This window comes from Equus asinus, chromosome 1 (genome assembly GCF_041296235.1).
Source record: "Equus asinus isolate D_3611 breed Donkey chromosome 1, EquAss-T2T_v2, whole genome shotgun sequence".
Classification (NCBI taxonomy): Eukaryota; Metazoa; Chordata; class Mammalia; order Perissodactyla; family Equidae; genus Equus; species Equus asinus.
In genome coordinates this window covers 120976932-120990261 of record NC_091790.1, presented here as the reverse complement: position 1 = coordinate 120990261, position 13330 = coordinate 120976932, and the positions used below count along the sequence as shown (strand labels likewise).

Below are 13330 nucleotides of genomic sequence, written 5' to 3'. Positions count from 1 at the left end.
CTGCAATACCTACAATACAGATGGGTTGTTATGAACGTTAAAAGAAAAAAATGGTAAAACTGTCAGTACACAGCCAGTTCTCCATTGTTTTGACCAAATCTCAATTTTTATTCCATAAACGTAAGACAAGCATATTTTAATGATATAAACAATAGTAGAGTAATCTGTATAGCAAGGAGAATGACTGTGTTAGTAATAGTCACCTATTACATTGAAGGCCGCCAGAAGAGGGCAGTCTCATTTCTCTAACGAACAGGATGACGCTGAGACAAATGGTTGGGATACAAGATGACAGATCACTCGGAGGATGAAATTGTTCAGGTCACTGCTGGCTACTGCCTGTCGGCGTAATTCTTTCCCCAGGTGAGGTCAATGAACTCTCTTTGCAGGAAGTGCCAGAAACTAAAGAGCCTGACTTTCAATGCTATGGATTTCGCCATGAAAGATTATATAAGGAGAGTAAGAGATGGTTCTCGATTCCACTGAGACTTTTTCACCCCTGGCTTTTCTCACCTCTCCAGGTGTGTTCCTTTTTCACGCTGCAGCAGCATACATGAATGCTAAGATAAAACCTAGGGCTGGTTTTTCTGGACTCATCGATTTAAAGAGAAAACAGATTTACTGTGGTCAAGAGGTGACGCTGAGGCCAATTATCTAGTCATATCTATGTCCTTTAAAGAAGGTACCCCAACCTGAAATGCACCTAAATCCAACAAATGTATATTGATTAACCTCCTTCCCAGCCCTGAGGAGTGAGACATGAAGGCAGCAGCTTGGGCCTTCATGCTGTGTGTCTTCTAAAACCCTCTCATATTGATTATTGTGACTTTCAGATGCACCACCATGAGCAACAGGCTGAGCACAAGGAATTTAAAAATTCTGAATTGAACTTCTATAATAGTTACCCTGCTCTTTTATTTCCTGTCTTTTTGATAGGCTGCTTCTCTCCAACCTTTGCATACAGAACAGAAACAATTTGGGTTGCCCTTGAAGAGTTCCCCCCAACCCCCACCAAAAAAGAACGCTGGCATTATTCACATTTTCCCAATGTGGATTCATGTAATGCCATTTTTTCAGTTCGATTTTGAAAGCTTGGCGAGTGGTAAAAGCTCCCATTAATAAGCATAACCATTTAATTTCCAAAGTTAATGAGTGGAGTTCAACATATTGAACGCATTGTATCAGAATATCTGATTTCTTTGGCATTGATCTGAAGCTCAGAGAGGATATGATGACCAAATGGTGCTAAACTAATGATATTTTCACACTAGGATATGAAAAGAGAGAAGCAAATATTGTCTCATGCATAGGCAATATTGTTTCAATTTGTTGATGACAAAACACATTTCATCTCAATTAGCAAGCAGGCTTTGTTATGAAGTGCTAGCCAGATTGCTAATAATTAAAAACTTAATGTATCTTCAGTCATTACAATAGGGTGGTGATGAGAGGCTGCAGAAAAATATTTGAATTCTGTTTGCTATATCTATTTGGGGAAAGGGAAAAATGCCTATCTTAATAACGATGGATTAAGAAATAGTGCATATGCTTATTCTAGGTCTTCTGGAAAAGTTAAAACATTTCTCAGTGTTTGCCCATGATGACACCCCAATTCAGAAATGGTCCCCAGGGGATCTCAGGCCAGTTCAGATACCCTCCCCGAAACAAGTAATTGCCTAACACTTGTTCTAAGTTCCTGTCTCCCCAGTATCTTTATAAGACTCATTTTTTTAAAGATTAGTAATTGAGAGCATCCTCATTTATATACACTCTCCCTTGCTTGTTATAATCCAGGGTCACTGGCCTAAATGGCCAGTCTTACTGTTTGTTTATTTGCTTGCTTTGATCTGGGCAGTCTAATTGCCTTGTCATCCGTGTTGAAGTTACTTCAGTCACCCATTCCCTCCTCTTTTACAGCATTTTAGGCACATGGGCATGATTCTATGCATCGAAATTGTCACCGTCATAAATTTTTTAAACTTAAATCAGTTTAAGTCTAAAGATGTCTGTTTCCAATATATTTTATGCTGAAGCCCATTGCTAATGATCCTCAGTGTTTATGGAGAACCTTCTTCACCTCAAGATTGTTCAGTGATGAGCTTCTGCCCTGTAGCAATGTTTGCCACTTCAAAGTCCAGGTTGTGGTGCGGCTGCTTCCTATCTTTTGAATGGACTTGTATTCACCACGATCACTGCAACAGAGAAAATGGATCCCACCTACGCATGTCGCCCACCAGGCCGGGAGCAAAGCACAAAAACTTCAAAGATGGGTTCTTTGGCTCCCTGGGACTTTCTTTTTGAGATTAATTAAATCTCAAATAGGATTACAGTATGATCATTCCTGGCTGCAAAATGCAGACTGAATTTTCTGGCAGAAATACGCCTTAAATTTATTTTATTTTATGCTCATCCGGAGCTCATCCTCTTACCAAAAAAATGAAGAGATTAGCAAACGTTAAGGATATTTTTTATCAGTGTTAGACAGCCATTGTATTTAATTTTCTTTTACATCCTACACTCTGCATTATCCATTTAATCCCAAAGACACAGAAGATTTGCCAATGAGTGATTCTAGTTGACAAGTACGGCAAGACTGGGTTTACTATATTTCTGCTGGTATTTAATACAATTGGGTAAAGAACTAATTCAGATCATAAAATTCAAGACCATAATAATCATCACAGTTCAATTCATATGGAGTTTCATTAAAGAGTCAAAATTATTTTCCTATATTCTAGTTTACTTGTTTTCTCCAATCTCATTAAATGTAGAAAGGAAAATCTAACTGATTTTGAATGCATTTTTCTGACTGGCCTTGTGTGGTGCAACTTAGTTGAGTTGACTTGCAATGGTCATTCATTCACAACATGTTACTCAATCATTATTTATGGAGCATTTATTTCATGCCAGGGATGGTGCTACATCCTGGAGATAGAACACCAGACAAAACGCAGTCCCTACTCTGGGGAGCTTCTAGATACTCTTATAGCCAACTGGAAACAAACTCTAGCAATTCACTTCCTTAATTTCCTGATCATTTCTTTATCCAGTAAGATGTGATTCCTTAATAAATTTAACTATTGAATTAAAATTTTTTTAAAAGACTGGCACCTGAGCTAACATCTGTTGCCAAACTTTTTTTTTTTCTTCCTCTTCTCCCCAAAGCCCCCCAGTACATAGTTGTATATTCTAGTTGTAGGTTCTTCTAGTTGTGGCATGTGGGACGCCACCTCAGTGTGGTTTGATGAGCAGTGCCATGTCCGATCCCAGGATCCGAACTGGCGAAACCCTGGGCCACCAAGGCAGAGTGCACAAACTTAACGACTTGGCCAAGGGGCGGCTTCTGAATTAAATTTAATTATCAGATATTTCCTCAACTCTCAGTAGAGTGTTTTGGCAGAAATTTTTCAGTTATCATTAATTCAGTGGCAAAAAATGCTATGAACTGTGTTCATGTTGTGAAAGTACCGTTCTCAACCTTAGTTACGGAGCTTTGTTATTTTGGGGGGGATCTTAACCAAACGAATAACAATGTGAATTTTCTCACTTTAATTTTCCTACAGGAAAATTAAGAAAATATCCTTGGCTCAAAACTTTTGCCCATTTTTTTTGACTGTGCAGCTGTCTTAAGAAATGCCTTGCACATGACTGCCAGTTAGTGAATGACTTTTTGAATGAATGGAAGAGCCACGACAACAGAGACTCTGCCACTTTCCTTCAGTTCTTTATTTCTAGCACACAGAGCAGTGCCTGCAACAGGGTAGGCACTCAGTAAATCCTTGTGTGATGAATGAATGTGCTGTCACTGATCGTAAAGGACTAGTTCTTACTATTTAACTGGAAAAGAAAAAAATCACATGAAATTCTTCAGTGAAGAAAATTTTGTGGTCATTTTAGTCTACTAACTTTTATTGTAAATACTGACTTATTTGGATTTATTTCTACCAGTTCTTTTTTGAGCTCTCTATTCTGGTTTTCTGTTCCAAGCGTTTTTCCCTCCTTTCTCTTGTTGAGAAATCTGTTGTCGATCTAAAAGCGGCTTCATTTAGATAATCTGTCTTTTCTTTCTGGCTACTTTTAAAGTCTTTGGTGTCCTACAGTTTCATTGCAATGTGTTTATGTGCGAGTTTCTTAAAAAGAAACATATCCTGTTTAAGACTACTTTTGTTTTGCAGATTTATATCTTTCTTCAACTCTGGAAAATTTTCACTCATCTCTTTAAATATTGCCTCTCCTTTTCTCTATTTTCTCTCTCTGGTTGCAAGTTAAACATATGTGAGAGCTTCTCATTCTGTTCTCAGTCTTTTAATCTCCCTATCATGCTTCATCTTTTTAACCTTGTTTTGCTGTATGGTGATGAATTTCAGTATGTCTAGCTTTTAGCTCACAAATTCTTTCTATACTGTGCCCAATCTGCTCTTTAACCTATCAAGTGTTTCATTACAACAATTATTTTTCATTTTCCGAAGTTGTATTGTATTCTTTTCCAAACCTGCTTGCTTTGCTCTATCTTATTAATTTATAATATCTTTATTTCATCTTTTCTAACTATTTGTTTTATACCGTTAACAAAAATAATACAAATCTCAATTTTCCATCATTTGAAGGTGTAGGGGGACCTAAATTTGCTTTCTGTTATTTCCATGACACTTGCTCATGGCCTGTGTAGAGAGTATGCCCCTACTGAAAGCATTCGCATTTGCTTCGCTTGGTGCCCCTGGGGGCTATGCTGACATGCATTATTTCCTCAAGCCATCTCCATGGTAAATATTACCCTTTCAAAACACAGAAAGAAATGAGGCCAAGCCTAGGGTCGCAAATTCTCAGAGGTGATTTTGTTTTCTTCCACCCACCACCAAGGACAAGATAGGTAGTTTTTCTCATAGTCTGCCTTTGCAGGTAATATATATTTTTTTCTTAGCCTGTGCTTTCACTACATGTTAGGATCCTAGTTTTAATCGATTTTCCATATTACAGAGCCCAAGTCTTTGTCTCCCATTCCAAAGGGCAATTAAAACCTGGTCGCTAAATTCAACAAATGCCCCTAGGACAGCTCAGCTCTGATACTCAGCTGCCTCCTGTGGCAGTTTTCCCTTTCTGTCTTTCAAACTCAGCCATGCAATCAAAGTGTCTTGTTAAATTTTGCCTAACAATATTCTTGGGGAGTGGGATAACCTAGTAGATCATATTGCTAAAAATAAAAGTCTTACAAGCTATTTTTAACTCTCCTTTGTTATCTTGCTTTTAGTCCTGCGTTAATCGAAACCTGCCATTTTCATCTAAGTTGAAGATGAAGAAAAGATGATAGGTACACTTCTCTCTTCCTAGGTGCCAGGACACCTGTGCTCCCGCCAGGAAAGACTTCAACTTCCAGACACTCTCCTCCTGATGGTACCACTGCCTGTACTGCAGGGTATGACCGAAGCAGAGTCTCTGATCAGGTATAGACTAACGCCGCTGAGCCTCTGTGTGAATGTTACCAAATCTTTCTCTCTTCTCTTTTGACATTTCTGTCTGCCTGTCTCGTGTCCCCTTGACATACTTTCCTCTTTGAGTCAAGGATGTTTTTCTTGAGAAGAAGGATCATATCTCATTCAATTTGCGAAGCAAGGGAGCGCTCATTACAGGGCCAAACCCACAGACGTGGAGGACACACTTTCAAAGAGAGACAATACATTTCTATTTTCAAGTACCTATTCTTCTTCTAACCAATTTCCAGTTAAAGAGCATGTTTGTGCTGTTTAAATGGAAGCTGTGTGCTTTAAAGATAGGAATAGGAGCGAAAATGAGAAAAACGAGTCCTTAAAAGCATCTTCCTGAATGAACGTCTCTCCAGGTTTCCGGAAGTCATTCAGTGATCCTGACAAGCTAAATCAGTGACCTAATTATTTTTGCAGAGGAAAGAGAAAAGATGACTTAGAAAGAATATGAAAGATGCTTAGATAAATCTGCATATTTATCTTATTCTTAAGCCTATTCTTTTCAACTCCTACTCTCATCAAATTAGTGGAAAAAAGAAAGAGTGGAAAGAGAATCTAAAAGTCCACATGATGTGCAGGCTGATTAAAAGCGAAAGCCAGACCTGCAGACAATTGACTAAAGATCAGGTAGTTATTTATTTAATTGGACTCTGAGTGACAGGAAGGGGAGATGATTATCGGAGAGATGAGTCCTTTGTTCCAGCCTCACTGTTTAAGTCATTTCAAATAGAACATGAACTTTTTCAATTTCTCCAAGACACCAGCCTCAAGAGGTTTTTCAATATTAATCCAGGTAATCAGGATCAAGAATGTTATTTGCCTCCCTCACAGGAAGAAAAGATTCTGTGCCACTGAAATGGAAAGACTAGGAATGCCAAGGGTATGAACTCAGCTGCATGTCGATAAGGTACAGGAAGTGAGTAATCTGTCTATGCAGCTTGGCTCTTCCAGTTTTGGTCAGTGGTGTAAAAATATGGTTCAAGAGAGAAACCATCAACTTCCTCCATATTGTCAGTGTGGCCTACAGAAGAATTTAATTCACACTTTACAACTGCTAGAATTCTGACCCAGGAGCCTTCAGGTTCTGGGACGGAAAAACTGGATCCTAGAAGCAAGCATATATTTTCACTTTCTTTGCATTAGGTTTATGAGAGAGAAAAGAATTAAAATGTTCTGAGTATCTAATATGTGCCAAGCAATGTGCCAAGCAATGTGCAAAGTACATCATATATGTTATTACATTCTCACAATAACCCTGTTGTAAGAAGAAAATATCCCAACTCTTCATCGAGCTAAAACACTTTGAAGACAGTATTATTCACGTCTCCCATACTTTTGTGTTCAATTTAAAGATAAAGAAATAAAATGTTAATTCCAAGTCAGAATGATGCAATGGTCTCTGTTTAAAACTCAAGTATTGGCTACAATGAGCAAAATTGGCTTCCCTCAAGAGAATGTTAAACATCTCCAAGGCAGACTGCATCTCTAGCAATTCCTAGCAGCCAAGGGCACCTTCAGGAAAGGAGGAAGCAGTGACCCGTACTATAACCCTCTGGTGGCAGGTGGCGCTTCTCACTATGCTAGATGAATTTGTTTCCACAGTGTAGGGTTGGAATACATCTGGATTGACCAGAATCAGGATGGAAGCAATTAAAGATTTTGACGAGTTCAATTAAATTTTAGTTACAAGTGCTACATGAATACGGACCACTCTGGAAAGGTGGCTGAGGATGCCGTCAGCAGGCCCTGGGAGATGACAGTGGCATTGCACAGGCTGAACAGAAGTGGCTCGTGTCTGGAAGGCTCCCTTCCATTCACCATCTCCCCTGTTCCAGATGGTATAGCTCTGGGAAGATGTGGGTCCCACAAGGTTACCCCAGGAGACCTATGTCACCAGGAGAGGGAGGAATTACCAGATGGTGGCCACACTGAGGTAAAGGCACGGAGAAGCTCTCCTTCCCTCTTCTTTACAAGTTACCTGTTGATCCATATACAGAAGGAGAGGGCCAGAGGACCCTCACCAGAGGTCTGTACCTCTGTCACTGCACAGGGTCTTATGTTTAGACTTGCAAAGCGAGAACACCCACTTGGCAGGGACATGGACTCTGAACATGAATTGTCTATATGATGAGAGAACATCGTCTCCTATTAATCTTAAAATATCTCTTGCTATGCAGTGTATTTATATAGGATTCCTGGAGGGCAAGGGCAAGAGCAGCAAGCTACTTTCAAGGAAAAAATAAGAAGTGTGGTGTAAGGATTTTCCAGGAGATGAACATCTCAACAGGATGCACCTTGAAGAATAGAGGCAACAGCCTCATGGGCACAGTACAGGCAACAGCTCAGCAGGGAGCAGGGCGAGAAGTCAACTGCTCATTTCCCTATTCCCTGCTAGGATGCAGAGGTCTTTGCTGTGATGAGGAAGTAGCTTTACACAAAAGTCTACCAGTCCCAAGAGGCTGAAAGCACACCCATCTGGTCAGTTCCTGTCCTAGCGCTCTCCTGAGGCCATCTTTGAATGAGAGCTAGTCATGGTAACTCTTGCTAACTGTTAAACTAGATTGCAAAGTTCTTGTGATTTGTCACTTATTTCAATGTGGAAAATAAAATTTTCCACCTGCTAACAGAGTATGCAAGCATTTCCCAAACTATACCTCATGGAGATAGATAGATAGATAGATAGATAGATAGATAGATAGATAGAGGTATAGAAGATAGAGATAGGGATATTTACTGAGAAATCCATCAGTAAGGGAATCAGATTAAGTTTGTTTAAGTCAATGATTGCCAAATTTATCCAACTATAGGACCTTTTAAAAAACGACTAATAAAACCTCTTGTAACTTCATTGATCATAATTTAATAAACAGTGGTCAAGTGGGTATGAGTATCATTTACATTCCCCAGGACAACCAGAAACTCAACCTTGTCTCACTGTCTCATGAGTTTTGCTTATCCATTCTTTCATCAAATATTTATTCAGAGCAAACTATATCCACATAATGACAGTTGCTGAATAATACATAGCTAAATAAAATAGGTATGGGTCCTGTCATTTGGGAATAAAAAACGGGCAATAAAAAATATCAAATGATTACTAATAGTATCAAGTGCTGTGATGAAAATAAGCAGGAAACAGTAAAGAAATATGGTCAGAAAAGGGCTGGAATGAGGCCTGTCCTTGAAGAATGAGATGGAGCCACCATGAGAAAGCTGGGGGCAAAGGCTTATAGCAAAACAACTCAAGTTGGGAGGCTTGCGTGGGATACTATTTTTATTTTCCACATTGAAATAATAAAATTATATTTCTATCTATTATGAGGGACTTCCTTCAGTGAAAGAAAACTCTTCCAAATGCAAGAAATTGTCTTCTTGTTATCCTACAATTCTAGAAGTAAAATTGGAATATTACCTTTAACATAAGTTTCTTACATTGTATGATGTTTCTTCTCATACTGGTTATCAGATGTATTTCTCATTCCATATCCTTCTAGCTTGATAGAGTCTATGTTAAAAGAGAGTAAAGATTATGTGTGTCTTATTCACTGTCCTGCTATATAATAGATGCTCAAAAACCATCTGTTAGATGATTAAAATAATTTATTTTTATGAATAACTGTCTTGGTCCTCAAAAAGGAATCTGGACAACAGACTACAGCATTTACTACAAATATCTTCCTACTGGTTGATATAATCTCTATATCCAGGATATTTGTTTTACTTTGTTTATAACTATGAAACTTTTATGTGTCGTTGATTTGGGAACATAGTTTAAATAAATACAAAAACAACTTTTAAATTATCCAATATCTAACAATATTCCGAAAACTGAGGTGATAAATTCCTTTCTTTAATTACAAAAAAATTTAAGGTGATTATTGTGCCTATGCACAATAGATTCTAGCTGCATTTATGTTATAAGCTGGGTTGTCTATAAGTAAGAATATAAAATTTTTCAAAGAAGGACCAATGATTGCATAAAAGTCACTTACATTATGGAGTTAAAGGACAGATGACCATAAAAATAACATAACTCTGGCTGATTTAAGAATTACTACTTCAAGGGGAACTGAGACAAAGAGCAACAGAGGAGGAAGTTGAATAATGATACCAGATAAGTTTAAGTTAAGAAAACTCCAGATGGACCATTGGGCTCTTTTATTCCTCAGCTCCCTGACAGAATAGCGCTTCTGAGCCGTGGTCAGACTTTGCTGCACAGCTGTTGAACAAGACATTTTTTAGACTCATCTTCTTGACCCACATTTAAAAGAGAGCAGCCCTCTCGGATCCTCTGCATAAAAGGAACCTGAAAAAGTCCTTCTGACTCCTTTGAACAGATTGCCGTCTCCCTAGAATGTTGCAACACAACTGTCACCTCCAAGTCTTCAAAAACGCCCTGAAGAGAAGGAGTTGGGAAAATGAGGCAAAGAAGCAAGGCACTGAAAGATGGCACCGACTGGGCTCTGAACTGGAGAGGTCAAGGAGATTTGGTGTGTTCGGTGTTTTGTCATTGTTGCTTTCTTTTTGAGATTTCCGTAGAATTCATTGTAACTCACAGGGTAAGAAAGCTAACAGGGAGCTGGGGCCATGAGTCAAGAGTCTGCCCGCTGCTCCACCTAAGCATGAGCAGACGGCGGGATGAGACATGGACCCGGACACAGCGAGGGAGGGAAGCATTGACAGTATTCATGTTACCTTGAAAACTAAGCTAAGAAATCTACAGCCAATTATTGTGACATTTCTCCTCAGCCAAGTAACCGAGTGAATAACGAGAACGTACGAACGCCTAGAGGAAAAGATGTCTAACAACGAGCCGCTCTGCCATGTTAGAATTAAACTATGCCAATTGCTGTAAAATGCTGTCGTTTTGTAAAGTAAAGCTAACATGTTTCGGATTTTTGAAACTGCCAAAAAATAAACAGAAATAATTCTGACAAATATCTTAGGTCCAGAGCTTATTTTTTTAATGATCTGTGTGTGTGCGCCTGCATATGAATGTATGTATGCATTTATGCATAAATTATGTGTGTGTGTGTGTGTGTATGCATGGATTTTTTTTCATGGTCCCTCAGACACTATTGTGGTATTCCATGTGACTGGACACACATGTGGTCTGAATACACTTTTGCCACCACTCTATCTCCTAACTTTATGAGCTACATAGTGTTAGTTAGAACTCAGATGTGGAATTTCAAACTTGCTCATGCCCTGAGAACCTAGAAATGCCTGTGCATTTGCTTACAATCATCTCTTTAGAGCGGTACATGTGGGAAACTAAGTCTGACTCAGAGTATGACTCATCCATTCCAGCAGTTGAGTTAATAACTCCCAGTAGTTGAGTAACACCCACCACAGCAAGGCTGCCTGTTTAAAAGCTGTGTTGAGCACAAAGCTCAGGCCCTGAGGACCGACTGTGGTCTTTTATTACCTCCCTGCAAATCTGACTCAGAGCTCCCCAGTTCATTTATTTCTGCAGAGAGAGAGAATAGCTGGCCCCGACTGTGAGCCGGGCCCTGACTAGTCCCCTGACCTCTTAAAGAGAGGAAGTGGGAGATGCAGGCCCTGGATATAACTAGAAAACCCGCATGTACTTATAATACATAATGACGCTGATTGTCACATACAAGGTGGCTTAGAATGCTGACTTTTGGCATTAATGCTTATCTCCACTAGGAAAGCTGGTAAAATGCACTTGCTTACACAGAAAAAGGAGAGGAAAGATTTATAAATAAAATATTAAAGTGGCTCTCTTTTGGTGGTGAGATTATATTGACATTTCATATTTTTTGTGTTCTTTTGTGTTTTTCCCAGTAGACCTATATCATTTCTATAATCGGGAACAAAACATTTTAAAGAATTCTGCTTTTTCATGTTAGCTTTGACTTTTAATTTATGGTCATGTTAAAATGATAGCCTATGAATCTTAGGAAAGACATTATAGATTTTTAATTGGAGTTTTTACTTTTGATCCGGTGGAGAAACAAAGACTGATGAATTCTTTAGTTCAATATTGTTAATATAAATCTTTCATAGGTACAGGAGTTCTGATTTTTTCAGTTTTATCAGTAGTCTCATATGTTAGCCAAATAGGTCTATTTTAAAAAAATATCTTCCTGGAAAGAAGGAAAAGAATTCAAAATTCATTTTTTCATTTATTCCATCATTGAATTCACTTATTGACTGCTACACACTAGGTTTACAGAAATGAGCAAAATATTGATTGATGAGTCCCCACCTCAAAGATTTCACAATCTAGTGGCAGAGACTGATAAACTGACAATTATATAGAGAGCCTGCCCTGATGGCCTAGCGGGTAAAGTTCCGTGCTGACTGCTTTGGCAGCCTGGGTTCACTTCCCAGTCGCAGAACCACCCATCTGTCAGTTGCCGTGCTGTGGCTGCATCCCACATAGAAAAACTGGAATGACTTACAACTAATATTTATAACCACCATTTACAACCATGCACTGGGGGTTTGGGAAGGAAAAAGAAAGCAAAGGAGGAAGATTGGCAACAGATATTAGCTCAGGACAAATCTTTCCCTGCAAAAAAAAAAATTTATTTATATATATTACTTATATACATATATGTGCATATATGTATGTGGGTCTGTATCTGTGTGTACATACACACACACATATACTTAGTGTTAGGAACCAACTCAACAGAACTCTATCCAGAGGAGATGATGTCTAAGCTGAGTCTTGAAAAACCAGAAAGGGTTAACTCAGCAGACTAGAAGGGAGTAGAGGGAAAGATATGTCCAGTAGAGATGACAGATTTGCAAAGCTATCAAGCTGTGATATACTTTGGGGCACTCAGGAAATTTCCGCTAATTTTGAATGGTTGAAATATGGAGTATATGTGAGTATGATGGAAGATAAGCTTGCGATGAGGTTACAAAGGTTTTATAAATTCATTTTGAAAAGAATTGATTTAACTCTTTGAGCAATGGGAAGCCGTTAAAAGCTTTCAAACTTAGAAATCTCAATCACTTTAAATTCAATGCATCCAAACTCAACACATCTAGGTTCCCTCCAAAACTAGCTCTCATCTGGTGTTCCATATTCCGGTGAACGCCACCATCATCTGTGCTGTTTCGTAAACCAGAAATAGATGCAGCATTCTTGATATTAAATCTTCTTCACCCCAGTTTCATCCTGCCACCAAAGCACTACTAAAATGACCCTCCAATCCATCAATTTATCTCCTCTTCCACAGTCACCACCTCAGTCCCGGTTGCCATTATCTCTCGTCTGGACTATGGTGGTAAAGAACAATCCAGTGTCCCCAACTGTACTGATTCTCCTCCAATCTGATATTCACATCAAAGTCAGATCTGTTCAAAATGCAGATCTAATCCCATCTTTACCGTGTTTAAAACCTATTACTTCACTATGCTCTGATGATGAAACCAGAGACCTTAAAGAGGACCCACAAATCCGTCTAGATTAACCCGCCTTTCCTCCTCCCTGCTTCTCACTCCTCTCCTCCACTGTCCTGCTAAACTTTCCTGACTTCCCTGTGTAAGTCAGGGGCTTTTCTTATATTCACGTGTTCTTGAGTGTGATTACTTGATTGTATGCCTTTCCCACAGGACTCTTTTTCATCACTATTATTTTTCTGGCATTTAATATAGCGTCTGAGAAATAGTTGGTGCTCAACCAACCTTTCTGAATAAATGAATAATAACATTAAAAATTTGTGTTTTAATCACTCAACTGGACAACAAGAAAACAAACAACCCAATCAAAAAATGGGTTGAGGATATGAACAGACATTTCTCCAAAGAGGATATACAGGGGCCAGCCCCATGGCCAAGTGGTTAAGTTCGCACATTCTGCTTCGGCC

At 38.9% G+C, this 13330-nt stretch overlaps 1 long non-coding RNA gene across 2 annotated transcripts in view; it reads left to right on the top strand.

Annotated features, from left to right (window-relative positions):
• LOC139045022 (uncharacterized) overlaps positions 1 to 10409 on the top strand; it is a 156130-nt gene extending 145721 nt beyond the window's left edge. For both annotated transcript variants that reach the window (XR_011502563.1, XR_011502562.1), the window contains 2 exons: positions 218 to 363; positions 5329 to 10409. This is a non-coding gene — a long non-coding RNA (uncharacterized lncRNA). The remainder of the gene's footprint in view (positions 1 to 217; positions 364 to 5328) is intronic.
• Positions 10410 to 13330: the final 2921 nt, after the last annotated feature.